This window comes from Cydia fagiglandana, chromosome 1 (genome assembly GCF_963556715.1).
Source record: "Cydia fagiglandana chromosome 1, ilCydFagi1.1, whole genome shotgun sequence".
Classification (NCBI taxonomy): Eukaryota; Metazoa; Arthropoda; class Insecta; order Lepidoptera; family Tortricidae; genus Cydia; species Cydia fagiglandana.
The window spans coordinates 15,227,725-15,244,575 of record NC_085932.1 but is presented as its reverse complement, the minus strand read 5'-3'; the positions used below and the strand labels follow the sequence as shown (position 1 = coordinate 15,244,575).

Here is a 16,851-nt window from a genome sequence, read left to right as displayed (position 1 = left end):
ATATTTTTTGAATAAGTCACAGAGAATTTGTGTGAAGTACCGACCCTCATCCATAACGTGCCTCTGCCAAGTGCGTTTGCTTGTTCATAGGACAATGTGTCGTTAAACCGAAGTTATGACGCGGGCCGTTTGCGGCAGAGACAAGGCAGAGGCGCTTATCTTATGCGCGTGGCTTGGACAAGGACACGCCTAAAGGAGGTTAATTAAGGTTACCTGAGCTAGATTACGACTTATGTGTGCCTGAATAATGATACCAATTTTATTAGGTACTGTTGCATCTTAGATGTAAGTATCTAATTCTTTATATAATTAGGTAGGGCCCACTGAGAAAAAATAAGGACAAATAAACGTTACAATAACTGGAAAAATACCTGTTATGATCCTATTAAAACACTACGATTTTGATACTAAGTACGTATTCTCTTAACTCTATCTAAATACCTACATACCTCATTTTACGATAAGTGAAGCGTTGTAAAATGACGCGAACGTGGCGAGGCTTTGACAAAAGCCATAAACACATCCTAACCCACGCGGCCGCAGCAGGTGCGAAGAGGTTATGCATACAAGTCGGCACCGTGACATACTAGCATACATTTGTATTGGACCTACGAGAGATATTTGCTCTGCCGGATTTACCCAACCGCGTACTGACGGATGAATTGTTGTGACTTTATAATGGGATGCGTGAAATTTTAGCATCACAGATCTCTTAAGCAATTGAAGGAATTAATGTACCTATGAAATTAATAAAATCTGGCTCAGTTTATTTCTAGCTAATATAAATATTTCTTTGTAGTTAATAGTAATAATAATAGTTAGACCAAGATAAGTCTGCAACGGTATCCGAAACAGGTAACATGGCAGAAGTAGCGTCTACGCTGAAATGAGATGGTTTTGGTTATGTACCTACTTAGTATGTAATTAGGTACCTACTGTTTAGTATCGCCTTAAAGATTATCGTTGCACAAATCTTAGAGCAATTTCAACGCTTACCTACGCGCAACTTAGCGTTTATGTTCATTCTAACCGTCTATGTAACGCTTAAACACGGTTAATTGCAAACTAGAGGCGACTCGGGAATTAAACAAGGTACATTACAGTTCTAACCATGTTTATGAGTTTAAACAATTTCCAGACCACTTTAAACACCCACGGGTCGAATTATAGCCGTTTAAGTGTATAATATTAACCTATATGGAACTCGTTTACGACTGTTTGTGACTTTAGTTGGGGTTTGTTTTATACTAGTGCTGGTGACGTTTCGAGGGATGCTTTTAATTTTATATATGTTACAGAAACAACAATTTATGGCTTAAACATGTTGTCCGAGTTTGAATTGTCTTTTTATCTACGAACACTATTTGGCACAAAAACCGTGTACTAACACGATAATATTTAGAAAATAAAAAAAAGTTATTTAAAATTTTCTCTTGATGTGGTAAAGTGAATTTTTCCTTGGTGAAGTTTTTTACCGAAGGCATTCATGCTTAATGTTCTTTAAACAGAAGGCACAAAGAAATGCAAAATTAATTCACAGTTGATATTACAGTCTTTGAAAAGTAATGTTCATTAGAAAAGGTTCATTAGCCCCCTCAGCTCAGCCGGCTTCAGCTGAAGTTGGTTGGCTGCGCGCAACAGGTCTCAACTTTTTGTGAATGATCATTTTTTGTTTCACCAAACTTGACTCGCTTTGGGTTCAGCTGTTCAGCTAAAAGTCACAGTACTTCGTGAGATTTGAAAGATGTTAGGGGAAAAATGTTTTTCACGTCTTATGCATTTTTACCAGTCATCATATTAAAAAAAGATTTTGATGATTTTTTTTACAAAATTGAAGATTTCTCTGTTAGGATGGAAAGTGATTCTGAGTGGAAATAACATAAAATTCCAAGAAACACATTTGTGCAAAGTGGCCTTTTTAAAGAATACGCTCAATTAAATGTCTCATCAATTATAATAATTTATGGCTAACGTAAAGGTACTGAAAAACACTTCGTTTACACCTTTATTTAAACAAATTTCGTAGAAGGTGTAATTAAATTCCCAACCGGGCACTATCAATTTTCCGCCATGACCCGTTAAACGGTTATCTCTGCGATAGTGTGCTATCGCCAGCGCCCGTTGAGTTCAAAACAGTTAGGATACATGCATACAGCGGTGAGGGAAATGATGTAGGAATTACCATAATATTATATTATAATCATTATTACTAATGGCGCTGTTAAACATACTCAGTGTTAGAACAACTATCCTAGCTTTATCCTCTCACTCAGTAATATATTACGAGTATAAATGATTATAATATAACGTATGGTAATTCTGACAAACTGTCTCCTTTATCGAGATGAATATATGTTTACCTATACTATACTATCCACATAAACTTACACAAAATTGGACTAATGTTTCAATTCACGAGTTGTGTTGTAATATTTTATTCTTACCTAACAACTTTATAATACTTAATTATGTTGATCTATGTCATTGTAATGTTGTAATTGTAATATTGGTATCTTGTTTGAGGAAATTGGCCATATTGACCATCATAGGAACAGTAAAACTTAACCTGCTGGCGGCATCGCTACTTTTAATATAAAGTAGGTGGCACGTAAAACATATATAACAATTTATTGAAACTTAAGCACATTAATTTATTTAGAAATTAAACATTTAAAATACGAAAAGTCTATTTTTTAAATAAGCCCAAACAAATAAAAGTAACTTGAAGGAACTGTCAGGGGGGCCATCATTTGACGTGAGATGTATATATAACATCGCCCCGCCACAAGCTGTCGTTAAAATAAGTTTTTGGCAAAAATTTCATTTTTGGGTACAAGCTTTTATCGCTGATTGTTCTTTTTTCCACAGACAACTAATACTCATCGAGACAATTCTAAAAACCCAAAACACAATTAGGTTGCGTTGTTTTATCACAGAGTTCATGGCCACCTACTGTCTCCATCATCAGATCAGCTCGATGGTACCATACTATTGCATTGTCACCCGACTTACATATGTATGCAAATGTTCAGCTTCATTGGAAGTCGGAAAGTGGGTCAAATTTAGCTTGCAAGATTTGATCCTTACAAACATAGTTACATGAGTACCTACATATTTACAAAGGCACATTGCAACTTAAATAAAAGCTTGTAAAAACACGGCTCTAGTCACCCGTACTGCCCCCGATACGGCCTAATGTGACAAATGGATCTAGGAAAGCTTACATACGTAGGTATTTTCTTAGCATTTCGTTCCTCTATTACGAGTAAGTCCCCTAACTGAACAAATTTGGTTCGTTAAGTATAAGTAAATATATACATGTAATATACCGAGTGTTGTGCTCTAGTGCAGCACTGACAATCCCAGTGAGTTTGAATAAATTTGAATTTAATTATTACCACCGAATGCAAACGCTGCAAAATCGAGGGAGCGCAGTTTAAAGAGTGTGAAAACCGTAGTGTGGTCGCGCGCTAACAGCGGCGGATGCTAATAGAGCAGGAAGTGTTCCGCGAGACGTTTCATTTCCACTCGGGTCGTCGACGAAATTGAATAAATTTGAATGTGGAACAACGGCGAGGGCGGTAGGTTGGGGCGCCACTGCTAGCGATGAATAGTTTCAAGTAAACATTGTGTTAAGAAATTAGACGTGAGTGGCATGACTGTGACACAGGGCAGGGATTGTGTTGCTTACCAAATGCGTAACCACAACAGTTTCTCAAAGAAAGGAACGTATTTTAAGTCGCATACAAAAAAGATCTAAAATGACTATGTCCTTTTAATATTCGAACTCATAGTTTTCTACTACAGGTACAGCGTATAAAGTAAGTTGCAATGGATTTATCGTCAGGGATTTCATAAACATACTAGACCAGACCAGTGTAGGTAGGTACAGGTACCTATTTTATTTTAAGTCTAGATTCATACATACTTATATAATTGTTTTTGACGCTACCAAAACAGTGTTCGAAAACGACATCCAAATCGCTACAATTAAAACTCCACACTCTGACTGGGAGTCTCCCAGTCTTGCGGCAAACGTCACAGGTCCCCGTGTAGCCGGGTCGCGCCATATAATTTTGAACTCTATTCCGTTGCAACAGGATTCGTGCTCGCTTGGCTTGCTCTATGCACTTAGAGTAAATTATGGTTATGTTGTCTGGCATGTGCAATGGATTGAAGGATTCTGATCATGTTCGAGAGATTTGTGAAGAGTTTGAACTCAATGGGATGATGTTTTGTTGTTACTTTACTCTTGTAGGAAAATAGTAGGACACATTAGGTAGAACTTTGACTTTGACGCTGTCTTTGGTGAAACCTTTGTGAAATAATCACGTAAGTACTTCTTGCAAGCAAAAATCGCAAAACAATAAACAGTAAATAAAAGAGCAACGAAACTTTTAGGAAGCCAAACCCTCTTTTTCATTAAATCAGCAACTGGTTACACAAACGCTTTTTTTAGTAGCAACTTACGCAAACTCATGTACCTCATTCTAATAAACACAGTCTTAGCCCCAAAAACCGGCCAAGTGCGAGCCGCACCCATTTAGGGGTGACACCCGACCGTGAACATCAGTAGTGCCACCTATAAAAAATCGTAAAATCATGTAAAATGAAAGCGATGGAGTAAATCCTGAGCTATTTAACATAAATTACAATTACTCTTTTTAAATATATTTTACAATTTTGATTGAATTTTGGGGTGACACCCACAATTTCCGCACCGGGTGCCACCCATGCTAGCTACGCCACTGACGGTTCATGAGATATAGCCTGATGGTGGCAGACAGACGCACAGACAGACAGACGGACAGCGGAGTCTTAGTAATAGGGTCCCGTTTTTACCCTTTGGATACGGAACCCTAAAAATGAAGTCTAAATTCTCATGGCCGATAAGTTACGTAAGCTTCAGTGTATTTTCATATTCATTCTTTCAGCCCATATATATTCTTCATCACGATTGTACGAATCGACGCCAAAATCGTTACCTGTGAAAAGACGCTACATTTCATTTCATTGTTGTCCTTTGGCGTGTAAAGATACCAAACACAATAAAAGAACTCGACATTCAGAACCCTAAGAGCGGGGGGAGTTTAGGGGGTAAAACACACCAATGAAAATTACGAAAATGTTCCGTGTAATAAAATACCGTTGACTTTGGTAGTAATGACATGCCAAATACGCATTTTTATTTAATTTAACCTGTTTGAATAATATGTCATGGAACGAAACAATATATTAGAATTTCACAAGATATTTTGGTTACCCGATAGCATATGTAGGTACAGTCAGCGTCATATAGTAGGTAGCATCCAAAGTATGAAATAGTTCGGTACACCATATATTATAACTACACCCCGTTATCTAATGCTCAGTGATAAATAGTGATTTTGCTTCACATTATTAGTAGTGATGTACCGACTATTGATTTGGCCGACTAGCCGACTAGCCGACTAATCGGCGCTCGAATGGCCGATTAGTCGGCCGACTAGTCGGCTAGTCGGCCAGATCATTAGTTTCGTATAAGTTCAGGTGAAAAACAATAATTTTGCTCTTTTGGTTGCGCTATTCATATATTAGCTTGGCTAAAAGGTGTTTTCTATTGGTTCAAAGACCTATCACAAGAATCCTCGTTCAATTTCTGTCTTTCTTTTATTTTGCGATCCTGATGAGCAGAAAAAGTTTTCACACCCTGAATAGGTATTTTGGTAAAATAGACATAAAACATATGGTAAATATTAACTGTTGGTTTCTTTTTTTCTGTTTTTCTTTCACTAATAAAGTGCCGACTAATCGGCCATTTTTGCCGACTAGTCGCCGACTAATCGCCGACTACAAATGTGGCCGGATAGTCGGCTTTCCCGACTAGTCGGCGACTAGTCGGTACATCCCTAATTATTAGTCGATTCATATTTATCTATAAAGGGTTGTTTGTCAAAATAAAATTCTTATTTTGTGAATGCCCCCCCATCACTTGCCCCCAAACTGAGCATTAGATAACGGGGTGTAATTATAACATCTATGCATGGCGTGTACTGAACTATTTCAATACTATGGATGCTAATACCGACGCTGACTGTACATCATTTATAATCTGGTTTTTAAGAGTTCCGATATAAGACGATGGTTCTTTAATTACGAAAGAAAACATTTCCCTTTCATTGAACTCCGTGTTGTTGTGGCACAGCGATTCGCACAAACGCGTGAGAAAATTAAACAGTGACATCGCCACTTTCCATTTCACTTGTCGCTGCGTCGCTCCCGTTCCGTTCGATGGGACGACATCTAGCATGGTGTACCTAATATGTATACTACCTACCAATGCAAATATTTTCCTACACATTAATTTATAGTTTGGTTCTAGACTTTTATATTCAGAATAGGTTATTCATTCATTATATCACGTATTTAAATATAAATGGCCACTTTACAATACAATACTCTTTATTGCACACCTCACATAGTTTACAATAAATGTACAGAAGAATAAACAAAGACAATTGGCTAGAGGTAACAACAGGCGGCATCGCTTAAGAGCGATCTCGTCCAGCCAGCCTTTGAGGCTTTCAGTATCGGAGACAATAATATTAGAATATGCAATGTATTTAGTCTTAATTACAAATCATGGTTTAGCCTGTCCGATTTCTAAGATCAAGTTCGCCATATATTTACTATGGCCGTGAATCTAACGCCGTCCAGTACCACTACCACCAGTTTTGACATTGACATATTCACTCACGTCTAAGTAACTTACTTTCTATGCATCTCGCTCGTACTGGCATATTAGTGCAAGCGAGATGTATGTCAAAACTGTTGGTAGCCGTACAGAAGCCGGAAAAGTCTGACTTTCCAAGTCAGACTAAGTCTGTGCCGTAACTCGTTTGTGACACCTCTTGTCAGAACGGGGTCGACGGGGGTCAATCCCAATTAAGCCTGTCCGATACCCGGCGTTATCGGTCCGGCGCCATTCTGAACCCGGTTACCTTACGCATTATAACGCAGGCAGAGGATTTGTCATGACATGAAATATTATGGGGATTTAATATTCGACGTGATCTGCAGATATTAATGCATATAATATAATTATATTATACCATACCAGTGCTAATCATGCACATTTGTTTCTGGAAGTATTTTAGCACGTGACAAATAGTACAGGTAAATCACACATGCCATTTTATACTTAATTTTCCTATTGATCTGAAGTAAGGACTGTAATATTATCAGGGGTAAGTGGGGTTATAACCATATAGCGGATAAAACCAGTTAGTTCTCTATTTAACATTCCAACTATTACTGACTCGCTTTGGCGAGTTAGACAGAGGACGTTATTTACTTAACCTCTGATTACGCGCCGTATTATTATTACTACTGTCACATGCACAGGCGAAGCCAAACCTATTGTAGATTGGTATGTAAAGTCTTCCTTCGTTCGAGGCCGAGTGAGGCCGTTATGAAAACAATGGGGATGAACATCACACCTGACTAACTAATCACATTATACTCGTGCACGGAGACCGCGGCCTCAGCGACACCGGTCTTCATCCAATTAAGCTATGCATTCCAGCTCACATTGTTTACACGGTAGCCCGCTTTCAAGCGAGACGGTCCTTCGTGTACAGTCAGCCAAGAAAGTGGTCTACCACTTTTCGACTCTATCATCTGAGTCGAAAAGTGGTAGACCACTTTCTTGACTGACCGTACATCCTGTACCTACTATGCATGACCCGTATCCATCTAAAAAACGAGATCAAGCGATGTAGGTATTTAGCTAAGTATTGAGTGCACAGAAAGGCAATTCAAATGTTCCAAAGAATAAGTATGAGTGTGAAATTAAACCAACTGCATCAGATTACGACTATCCTAAAGTGTTATTCTATAGAACTTACTAAATATGTAAATAAAAGTTACTAGTAAATTCATCATTCAGGGACAATTTCAATATTGCGGTTTGTTTACATAGTTAGCAAGTTCCGAAGTTGCGGTTTGTTTACATAGTTAGAATGACACTTTAGTGCAGGCTTCTAAAATATCTATATAGCTGCGGCAGATGAATTATCTCGTATCATCTACAATCATTTAAAAGTTACATGTCTTATTACTCGTAGTTCCCTTCATATAGATATGGCGTTTTACAAACATACTGGACAATTTTACAAGCTTCTATTTATCCGACACTCAAATATAACTCCCATTCACTTGCAAGCACGTTTGTTGTATTGCATAGCGCAGTTTGCGTTTGCGATTCAGCACTTACTTTTCTATCGCAAACGAGTGCCCAGAACACACTTTTCAAGTGATAACTTCTCCAGGCAGGAATCTAATCGAGTAGTGTAGTAACAAGTACGACTTTCTCACGAAAAATTTAAGTTTCAATTTTGCTTAAAATGCATAAACAGAGATACGAACTTGTGAAACTTATTCTTCACTTTATTGTGGCACGTAAAGCAGATTGTACTTGGATAGAATTTTAATAAACAGATAGGATGAGATTTCGAAATGCATTTCAATGTTTGTTTTAAACAAAATACTCGTACGTCGTAAAACAGCAGACGTTTTGGTTGTGGAACTGTTCGCCGGACTTAATCCATTTAAATGAGTTCATAAACGAGACACATCGCAATATTTCTCTGACTTATTTTACGATATTAGTAGGAAAGAAAGAATTAGAGAGAGAGAGGGAGAGAGAGAGAGAGAGAGAATATCAGCCGGTCGGGATTAATACATCTCAAATTTAAAAGAAGTAAGTAACAACATTATTTGTTCTACATCTTATACATCTATAAACATTTGCGCTTTATGTTTTTTAGTGTTCCGTACAAAATTTTGTTCACGGAACACTTATGGGATCACTTCGGTCTTGCAAATCAGTTAAATGCGTTTTTCTCAGAGACCGTTTGACGTAGATACCTAAAATTTGGAACAGTTATAGCAATTACCACCACTCATATTGTAAATAAGTCAAAACTGCTTATTTTAATTGTAACATTACTAATCACGCGAGAAAGTAGGTAGTTACTTTGCTCTTCGAAGGAACTTAAACTGATCTTCTTGTCATTTAAGCTTCACCAAGCCCGGGAAAGGCTTACACCTATTGGACGTTAAGATTATAGTCGTTCAGTGTAATAAGCGTTCAAGCGCTGAAAGGTGCACTGGTAATGCAGTTCCCAGGGGCGATATACGTTCAGAGCAACAACGAAAATTGCCGAGAAAAGCCGACGATAACCGAGGAAAGCTGAGCGCACTTTGAGTTATTACCCCCTGGGATTGTACATGTTTAATTGCTGAACGTAGCAAAGATTAAACTTCAACTGCTTATTAGGATTAAGACGTATTTTGGAACGAGTTACTAATTTATAACGAATGTTTTCATGAGAACTGTCAATAATATATGGAAATATGTCGCTTTAGTTTCGTTTTTTTTTGTCGTTATTTGCCGTAAAAAACCATAAGATGAATGTAAAATTGTGAATGAAAAACGAAAAATTATTATTCCGTTAAACAATCAGTTTTATATTAGGTACCCTATAATTTAAATACCCTTAAGGGTTCAGGTTTTTGTGATGTATAATTAATGTTATTGGTGTTATTTTATTACTGAATGTACTTACCTCTTATCTCTTCAAAACTTGTCAAGTCTAATAATTGTAAGTGTAGGTAAATATTAAATTACTCCTATCTGTCCTAATGTTTTAGAATAATTAATTTTATTGTTACGTTTGTCAAGTTTTCAAGATTACGCAAATTTCATCTCTATCATCGAAGGAATAATGTTTCTTTCAGTATGATAATCAAGAAAGTTGTGAGCTTTTGAAAGTATTTCAGTGTAATGGTAATTACTTCGACGGAGAATATCGAATATCTTCCATTTTGCGATTAAAGTTAAACTTAAATGGTTTCAAGTTGTAAAGGTGAATAGGTACTTACCTACAGCTAGACGTGTCAAGACTTCCTTCACTAAGATGATTATGATTGGTTAGTAATTTGCTAAGAAACACTACCTTAAGGGAATTAATCAATTAGTGATATATTACGTAAAAATAAAATAAAAAAACTGCATAGATAATTTAAATCAATATTTATTGATTTAAATGCTCGGTCTGGCATACCCGGCACCGCATCTTCGTCCAAAAGCTCGAACCATCGTGCGATTTTTGCATACTCGTACATTTATATTTTGATTTCAAGATTCTATAGTTTATATAGTTAAAAACCGCAGCACCGGACGACGCTCCGAAGTGTGGAGCAGTGTGATAACCGCTTTACGAGTACAAAAACTGTCGCATTGAAGCAGTCGCTTAGGAATAATTTCCAAAAGCAAAACTGTACCAAATCAAATACTCAGGACGCATAATTCAATAGGCAAATTTGATACAGGACATGAGGGTATCGTCGCTGGGGCCCTGGAAGGACCCATGAAATATTCACGAGGTCAAAGTACCGAGGGCACATTTAACCTGTCAATTTATTATACATTTATAATGCTATTCCGAACGCTATGTGTGTATGTGGCTACAACCGGTGATTGATTTGGTAATTACTAATCAGTAAGAAGTTTACATAAATACAGGATATTATGAGTATGAGTTGAGGTTGTTATTCAAATGTCTCGGCGCTGAGTGATCTGATGATAATCCCTTTATAGTAATTTCGTGTAATTATGGATTCAAGATTCTCTACTCATCTTTACTCGAATCGAATGCTGTATTATAGGGCTTAGAGCATTTAATAACTGGAGTGGCCATTAAAAGCTTTACCCCTTTGCTAACTTGCACAATTGTGCAAACTTTTGTATGGACTGACATGGCTATTTGTACGTTACGTACAAATCATTTAGAAATAGCAATACATTTGACGTCCCCTCCCCCGCAGAAATCGGCAGACTGTTTCGTAAAGAAAATGACAGCGATGACATCTCCAGATACCTACTAAATGCTCTAAGCTATAGGTACATTTAAAAATTTTACTGTAAACTTTTCGGGACTCTCACACTGAGTTGGTAAGGAAGCGTGGTACCGTCACCCGCATGCCATGCGAATTACGAATGTTGTGTGTGTGTGCTCGGTGTGTTGTGTCACATAGCAGCGATAACAATGCAGCTGTTATGCTGACTTCCCACCTCCAGTTAAACGATACTGGCTGACGTCGAATTCAGGGTTGCTACTTGGTGAAATAATAGTATATTAATTATAATTATTTCAAGCGGATTTGTGCCAAAAGGTAAGGTAATCTTTTTACACTAATCCGCTTGAATAAAATATCAAAATTAACAAATTATTTTGACGTTTAAATAACTACAGTTGAATAATAGTGGTCTCTTCTGGTAACTATTTAAGTCAGAGACACATTACCTACATTAAAATGTCATTATAAATATTTTATACGGGAAAGTCAAGAATGCTCTCGGTCAAGTCAATAATGAAGATGCCTATAAATGCAATCTCAACACATACATGACCTATTGACCCAAATCCAAACACATCCGAAATTCATTAACCGTTTGCTGGTAAACACATACCTACTTAGGTGTGTCAGGTCGTGGTCAGCACACTAGTGCACGACCGCATGACTAATAACACCTAGCATATTAGGTAAGTACCGTAATCTGTTGCTGTTAATGTGCACAAATGTTGCAAAGAGCACAATGTGTAATTATATTAACATTTACATAAAGAAGCAACCTTACTTTAAGCTATCGTTCCACTAGTACCTTGGCATGGTGAGTTAGGTTGAAAAAAATAGTGTTAGGTCTTTTAAGAGATCCAGAACACAATTAACTATTAGGTATTTATGTAAAAGAGTTAACTACCTATATTATTATAACTTTATTTTGAAAAATGTGCAATAAAGATTATCTTCTTCCCTCTTTTGTTTGTACATATTCTGTTGTTACCTCTGAAGTGGCATTAGACGACTTTAAACTTTACCCGTAACGTATGTTACAGTATATCGAGGTGTGACATTCCTCTTGAACTATAGGTACCTACTACCTATTGTATTGAACCATGTCTGGGAATCCTATCTAGATTTTAGAAATAGGTACGCTATTAATATGATGCCTACATAATTTGTATTCCTCTCGCCCCGACAAAATAAGCTGTAATGATTAACGAAACACTGAAACAGGACAATCTTAAAGCTATAAAGGAGGTTAATTTATTGTAAAATTATAGGCGGCATTTCTCATACTAACTGATATACATAACACACAACTACATAGGCACATAACTGATGTTCATATTTTTAATTAACAAAAAAAAAGAGGAGGTTATCAATTCGACCGAATTTTATTTGTATGAATTTTTTTCAACTAATAACGTCAATTTCGGAGATGAGAATGTTAAGAGGGATATGTGGCGTGACGAGAATGGATAGGATAAGGAATGAAGTATATAAGAGGAAGCCTGAAAGTTGAACCCATACAGAAAAAGTAAGGGCAAATCGCCTAGCGTGATACGGGCATGTGATGCGGAGGGATGAAAGTCATGTGACGAGAAAGGTATTACGAATGAATGTGGAGGGAGGTATGAGGAAAGGAAAACCGAAGAAAAGGTGGATGGACTGTGCGAGAGATGAAATAAAATGTTTTTTAAACTGACTTTAAACATATCAGTTGCTAGCGCATATAAAAGGGATAGTATTCAATTTTATCACTTTTATTAATACGATAAGCACGGACTTTATGGTATTTCGTCGCTGAGTTTGAATTGGGATAAAACCTTAGTTTGTAAGAGTGACCACAGAGACGTAACCACAACTGATAAAAAAAAACCTTGCTTGTGTATACAGAGTTCGATGGAAAATAAAGCCTTATTTAGCCTACGCCAAGGTTGAATTTGAAAGTGACTCATTAGAGCAATATAGGAACATATCGAAATAAATGGTTTATATGCAAATATGTAAAGGCAAAGGAAGAAATAAAAATCGTATTTGAGTTACTTTAAGTTGGTATTTCAATGTTTGCATTGTGTAAGATACGAGATTGTAAAAATAAGCGGTTAGCGATAGTGCACAAACAAGCCCAAGGCCTGTTGACAATATGACAATGACCATTGTGGTTCCAGCGATTCACTCGAAGCTATTGCTTTTCATACAATTCCTTAGACGTGTCATGAGTACGAAGAGTAGGTACTTAAGAATGATTGATGGCATGCCGTTGTTATCCATGAACAGGACGGTTATAAAAAGATTTCCATTTCAGTATTTATAAGTGTAGTAAAAATTTGAATAATTAGTGGTAAACTCTAAAGGCGTTATTCATAAACGCGTTACTGGCTTGAATTAGCTATGAATCGTTTGTCTTTATCTGTAATTTTGAGTTATGTATTTGTAAGAAAGAGATAAAACATAATTTAACTAAATCAGGTCCGTAAAGTTATATGAATAATTGGTAACATTCCATTTCTAACCGCAGCTGCACTACCGGTACTGAACGCGTCGCTGTCATTGTCAATTTCCATAGTAAAATGAACAGTAATGCAGCTGTCGTTGGAAATGGACTGTCACCTTTATTTAGGGGGTAAAGCTGTAGAGCAATTTTCATATTGAACTCCTTGAGAGGAGATGTTAAAAATAGGCACTAAGTAAAATGAAGACTTGCTAAATAAGGCAAGTTTTATCAACCCGTTAACTTTCTAAGTACCTGCCTAGCGTATTCGTTGTAACGAATATGTGAAAGCGCATCCTCATGATCCAATCAATGTATGTATGTGAGGTGACTAGTGGTCAGTTCATACGCTGTGACAGACATTGGCCTGTATCGGTTTCTGCCTCGTTTAATTGTAGGTCACACCGATGTATCAATTAGAAAACGCAAAGTAACACACAATAGCAACAACTCACAGGACATAGTGTAACTAGTGTAGGTAATACTTATTGTCAGTGTGTCAGTATGGCTCAATCTAGGAGATTTGAGATTTGAAATTACATAATTACTCCGTTCACGATTGGATTGGATTAATTAAACTCCTTCTTTCAGTAGTTGTTCTATATACCTATACCTACACGTAAGGCATTCTAAAATTGTGAAATTATTTTCAGTGGCTGTCCTACAAGCCACAATTGAAAATGTGGTCATGTCAAACAGCCCTGTGCACTTAATGAAAATTAAATCTGCAGCCATTGGCTTTAGGCACCAGTAATTTTACCCACGACGATGTAATGTTACCGCTGCCGGTAATGGTGAACACGAACCGATAATTTCGCGTCCGTACTAGGTAGTAATTTTACCTTCCCTTACGAGTGTACAAGTTCGATTCCGCTTCTAACAATTCTAACAAATTCGTGGTTGCCGAGGAAAGGTTGCTTATTGACAATTTGATCTTTTAATCTGACTGAGAAGTGAAATTATAAAATACTTATTGAGAATATCGCTCGCAGACGTATCTGCATGTTTAAAAAAATTATTTATTGAGAGTTTTTATTTGACGTTTCAATTGAATATGTTTCGCAGTTCTTGGACGCGCATAATAATTATAATATCGAAAAAAGCAAACTAAGTACATATATCTGGGTTAAATCTAAATCAAAGGCTAAAAATGGTTTTAGTAGGTAGGTACTACGTTAATGGACTTCTTAATAAAGCCGTTATTCCACATTAATTTGTAAACAATTAATGTAATTTGTGAACACTATCACACTGAAAGAATTTTTTAGTTGGTTTTACCATATTTCAACAAAATTTATGGGTTAATATAGCACCTACCCTTGAGTTTTGTTGAATCAACAAAAACTGTATTGTTGATCAGTTACGGTAACTTCAACTTATTGCATATTTGTTGATTCAACATTTCAATATAATGGTAAAATTAACCCTCTAACAAGGGGTTGATATAGCACCAACCCTTCGATTTTTAGTTGTTTTTACAAGTAGCACAATGGTTAATTTAACCGTCTAGCAAACTATTAATTCATTACTTAACCTTTACATTTTTGTTAGTTTTACTAGTTTGCACTTGGTGCAAACCTGTAAAAACAACAAACCATGACAGTAAAATTAACTCTCTAACAAGGTTTGGTTTAACGCACTTGAAATGTTAAAAACACAAGTATGTTTGTGTTGAACCTACTTACTTTCAATGGTTAGTTTTACTAGTTTGCACTTGGTGCAAACCTGTAAAAACAACAAACCATGACAGTAAAATTAACTCTCTAACAAGGTTTGGTTTAACGTACTTGAAATGTTAAAAATACAAGTATGTTAGTGTTGAATCTATTTACTTTCAATGGTTAGTTTTACTAGTTTGCACTTGGTGCAAACCTGTAAAAATAACAAACCATGTCAGTAAAATCTACGTGTTTTTAATGTTAGATTAACCCTTTTACTCAAGGTTGTGTTAACCGAGTTACTATATTGGATCAACTCTTACTATATTGTTGGCTCAACCCAATATATTTTAAATACAGCCAACAAAATCGTGGTGTTGATTCAATCAATGTTTTGGTGTTGAATTTACCTGATTTATAGGTTAAATGTACTTTCAAAAAGAGGTAGGGTTAACAGTCCTGCACTGTTGAAACAACTTTGGCTGTAATAGTTAGGTCTACATGTATGTTTTGTTGAATTAACCTCGATTAAATAATAAAACTAACAGTGTATTTTTGTTGAGGCAATAAGTGTCTTGGTGTTGTATTAACCTAGAATCAATAGTATTTTCAACAAAGCAGTTTTGTTGTGTCAACATATACTAATTTTATTGGGAATACTCAAAATTTTTTGTAGTATCAACCTAGATAAAATAGTATTTTCAACAAAACAGTTTTGTTATGTCAATGAGTGCGTTAGTGTTAAAAATACCTAATCTTAATGTTGAATTAACCTTTAAAGCATAGGTTGGGTTGACTTCGATTAAATGGTAATTTTAACAAACTCGTTGTGTTGATTCAATCAAATGTATTGATGTTGATATTACCCGCTTTAAAGGTTAAATGTACTTAAAAAAAAGGGTAGGGTTAACAGTCCTGCAATGTTGAACCAACTTATCTTGTAATAGTTAGATCTACATGTATGTTTTGTTAAATTAACCTCAATTAAATTATAAAATTAACAGTGTAGTTTTGTTGAGGCAATAAGTGTCTTGGTGTTGTATTAACCTAGAATCAATAGTATTTTCAACAAAGCAGTTTTGTTGTGTCAACATATACTAATTTTATTGGGAATACTCAAAATGTTTTGTAGTATCAACCGAGATAAAATAGTATTTTCAACAAAACAGTTCTGTAGTATCAATAAGTGCGTTTGTGTTGCATCTATCTGATAAAATACTGTTGAATCAACCTTTCGAAGTAGAGGTTGGCTCAACACGAGCTACAATGTTGAATCAACTTTCGCTTTAGTTGTTAGGACTACAACTTGTTTTTAGCGGAAGTTGATTCAACACTGTAGCTCGTGTTGAGCCAACCTTTACTTCGAAAGGTTGATTCAAGGCCTTTTTTATCTGTGGAGCCTAGTACGCTAAATTGTATGTCTGACATAAAGCATTCGTCCCTTTCTGGCAAATATGCGAGTGGAGAGGACTAATGCTTTACGTCGGACATAAAACCTAACAGACTAGGGGAGCAGGTACATAATATGCAACACAAATGCAAACTTGATACAGCAAAACTGTTGTATTGACAATACTATTATGTCTAGGTTGTTAATACTAGGTACAATACAAAACATTTAGTGTTCGCAACAAAATTAGTAGAAGACACTGCAAAACAGGTTTGTTAAATATACTAAATTGATTCTAGGTTAATACAATATAATTACATAAGTTCCTTGAATATTTTGATAAATTTACACACATTAGTCAAATTCACACAGATAGGAAGTAGACACGACACTAAACAAAAATATCTTCTGCATGCGTA

At 36.1% G+C, this 16,851-nt stretch overlaps 2 protein-coding genes across 17 annotated transcripts in view; one reads left to right on the top strand and one right to left on the bottom strand.

The window, feature by feature from the left end:
• LOC134665706 (CUGBP Elav-like family member 1) overlaps window positions 1-16,851 on the bottom strand; it is a 385,067-nt gene that overhangs the window by 22,149 nt on the left and 346,067 nt on the right. The gene's annotated exons all lie outside the window — the stretch shown is intronic.
• Window positions 1-16,851, top strand: part of LOC134665897 (mesoderm induction early response protein 1) — a 242,434-nt gene that overhangs the window by 68,306 nt on the left and 157,277 nt on the right. The window lies entirely within an intron of this gene.